The sequence below is a fragment of the Melanerpes formicivorus genome, unplaced genomic scaffold (assembly GCF_026170545.1).
Source record: "Melanerpes formicivorus ecotype bairdi unplaced genomic scaffold, bMelFor1.0.p_v2 SCAF_9, whole genome shotgun sequence".
Classification (NCBI taxonomy): Eukaryota; Metazoa; Chordata; class Aves; order Piciformes; family Picidae; genus Melanerpes; species Melanerpes formicivorus.
The window spans coordinates 20933262-20936267 of record NW_027142361.1 but is presented as its reverse complement, the minus strand read 5'-3'; the positions used below and the strand labels follow the sequence as shown (position 1 = coordinate 20936267).

Sequence of the window (3006 nt, the reverse complement as noted above, 5' to 3'; positions counted from 1 at the left end):
AAGGTGCTGGAAAAACCCAGTATACCCTCCTGCTGTCCCAGTTCAGAAGGTGCTTCCTCCCACTTCACCAATGAAATTAGTTTAGACTATTCCTTCCGTTTACCAACTTCCGTCCACCATATTCCCTTTCTTAAGGGGGCAACGTCAACCGGCCACACCCAGGTTAGACAGGAATGCAGCCACAAACATCTCCAGAGTGGGCAGCCTGTTCCAGTGTTCTGTCACCCTCACAGTGAAAAAAATTTTCAACATATTTATATGAAACTGTTACCCTTCATCCTATCACTGCACTCCCTGGTAAACTGTCCCTCCCCATTTGTAATATCATGTTACAAGTTATTATAAGGATAACCACAGAACCACAGAATGTTAGGGGCTGGAAGGGTTCTCAAAAGATCATCCAGTCCAACCCTCCTGCCAGAGCAGGATCGCCTAGAGCAGCTCACACAGCAATGCATCCAGGTGGGTTTTGAATATCTCCAGAGGAGGAGACTCCACAGCCCCCCTGGACAGCCTGTTCCGGGGCTCTGTCACTCTCACAGGGAAAAAAGTTTTTCTCATGTTCACTTGGAGCTTCCTGTGCCTCAACTTCTACTCATTGCCCCTTGCCCTGTCATTGGGTATCACCCAGCAGAGCCTGGCTCCATCCTCTTGCCACTCACCCTTTACATATTTATAAACATTGATGAGGTCATTTCTCAGTCTCCTCCAAGCTACAGAGCCCTCAGCTCCTTCAGTCTCTCCTGCTAAGGAAGATGTTCCCCTCCCTTAATCACCCTCATGGCTCTGCACTGGACTCTTTCAAGCAGCTCACTGTCTGTCTTGAACTGAGAGTCCCAGAACTGGACACAATACTCCAGATGTGGCCTCACCAGTGCATTGTAGAGGGAGAGGAGAACCCCTTTTGGCCACACCTTTTCTAATCCACCCCAGAATGGCATTGGCCTTCCTGGCTACAAGAGCACATTGCTGGCTCATGGTCGTCCTTCCATCCACCAGGGATACACCCTTTGCATCATCATCAAAACTGGGGGCTGGTTTAGTCAGTCCCTTGCCCAAATCACTTGGGAATATGTGGGGCTGCACATGCCTACTTCCTTAAAGAGCTCCCATAACCCAATGAGCCTCGAGTCAAAAACCAACAGGGAAAACGAAGAGCAACCAAAGGTCACAGCTATTGGTTTAAGGAGAAGTTTAATTTTGAGAGTGAATAAAATAATAATATATATATTGTTTCACATCGTCCAAGAGCTGCATGGGCCTGAACTGATTGAACATCCCTGTGAGGTAGGCTGGAATAGGTGGCCAAGGTGTTTAAGTGGCTTGTATCTTAAAAGCAAAAAAAAAAAAAGAAGAGGGAGTGACTTCAGTGAGGGGAAAACCTGGATCTTCAGAAGCTGTGTGCTAACAGGACATGCCCTCTGGAAGCTTCTTTTGATGCTCATTTGCAGGAGGGTTTAGACAGAGGAGGAATCCATCAAAATCACCTCCTCAAGACAGAGGAAATGTTGCTGGTGGAAGGGCATGGACCCAGGACAGCCTTCTCGTCTTACTCTGCTGTAATCCTATAGGGATACAAAGGATGTTGTTATGTTGCTGAAGCCTAATTCAAACCCCTTATCTAGAAGCCTCAATACCTGCTGATTACCCATCAGGATAAATGCACAGGCTGAGTTCAATAATCTGCATGTTTAAAAACCTACATTAGATGCCTCCAGGGAAGGGTCCCCATGGGCTCCTGGTGTCTAGGTCTGCAGACGTGCAGCTCACAAGAGCTGTGGTCACTGACAAACCAGTGACATTGCATCTTGTAATATAATTGTGATTCAGCTCACTCCAAAACAAACATTAGGGACTTAATTTAGTTACTGACTCATACAAGACTGGTGCCATTTGGAGGGCTCCTTGGCCTCCAGCCATGCTGGTTGAAAAGGAATGGTTTCCCATAGGTGTGAGCTATCTCAGCCAGGAATGAATATGTGGTTCAAAACCTCCAAGGCACTTAATATTCCACTAAATCTCTCAGTGTATCTTGCTGAATTAAACTCTTTGTTTCATTGACTCAAACTCCAATTTCAAAGGTTTCCTTTCAAGCAGCTCAGTAGTTTGAACTGTGAACTGGGTGGGGAAATCTATTGTCTGTCAGAATACCCTCTTGGATTCAACTTCTACTGCTGTACTGATCAACCCAGTTGAAAATGTACACAGCTCACTAGGGAAGAGCTTTAATCCTGAGCATTCACATCCATCAGCATAATACATGGGTGTGTTCTGTGAAGAAAAGAGTATTTGTGTAGAAAAATTACACCTGGAACCAAACTCAAGAGGTCGTCTTCCTTCCAGAGCCTGAATTCTCTTTGGATCAGGCTTAACAGATGTTCTTAGAGAAAAACTGATGCTGTAGGTCTGCCTTCTGCTCCTACCAGTCTATACTGTCAGGAGAAACTCCTCCCTAAAGAGAATGATCCTTCATGGAGTCTAAAGGATCACATCATTAAATGCTTGAGGGACCTCCTGGAGTTGTGCATCTTCTTCAAAATAGCAGCAGAGCATATGTGAGACCCAAAGTGCCCTCTTGATGCCCTTTGGTCCTGTGGCACTTACTTTGAACAGCATTTCAGCAGCCCCCTGTGGCACGACCCGGAGATGGCAAAGGTGGGTGGGCATGCCCCAGCGCGGCAGAAATTCCCCTGGCTCCTGCACTCTGCAGTGTCAGCAAAAAGAGGATCTGCAGAACCTGTGGGAAGGGGAGGGACATGGAAAAAATTCCCGTGTTCAGTCTAAAATTATAAAGAATAAACCCACATTAAATAATGTGCTGCTTTTTTGTAGGAAGAATGCCATCGTGAGCACAGATGTTCCTGGTCCCATCCACTACACAGCACCATCCCAGGGAGGTGGTAGAAGGACCCTGGAGGGTTTTAAGGACAGGCTGGATGTGGCTCTGAACAACCTGATCTAGTGTGAGGTGTTCCTGCCCATGGCAGGGAAGTTGGAACTGGATTA

General features: G+C 46.6%; 1 long non-coding RNA gene across 1 annotated transcript; it reads right to left on the bottom strand.

Annotated features, from left to right (window-relative positions):
* Window positions 1–1177: 1177 nt before the first annotated feature.
* LOC137443527 (uncharacterized) lies at window positions 1178–2693 on the bottom strand. The gene is made up of 2 exons (XR_010987909.1): window positions 2605–2693; window positions 1178–1565 (listed from the first exon to the last, which is right to left on the bottom strand). It is a non-coding gene; the product is annotated as an uncharacterized lncRNA (long non-coding RNA).
* Between the last annotated feature and the right edge of the window lie 313 nt (window positions 2694–3006).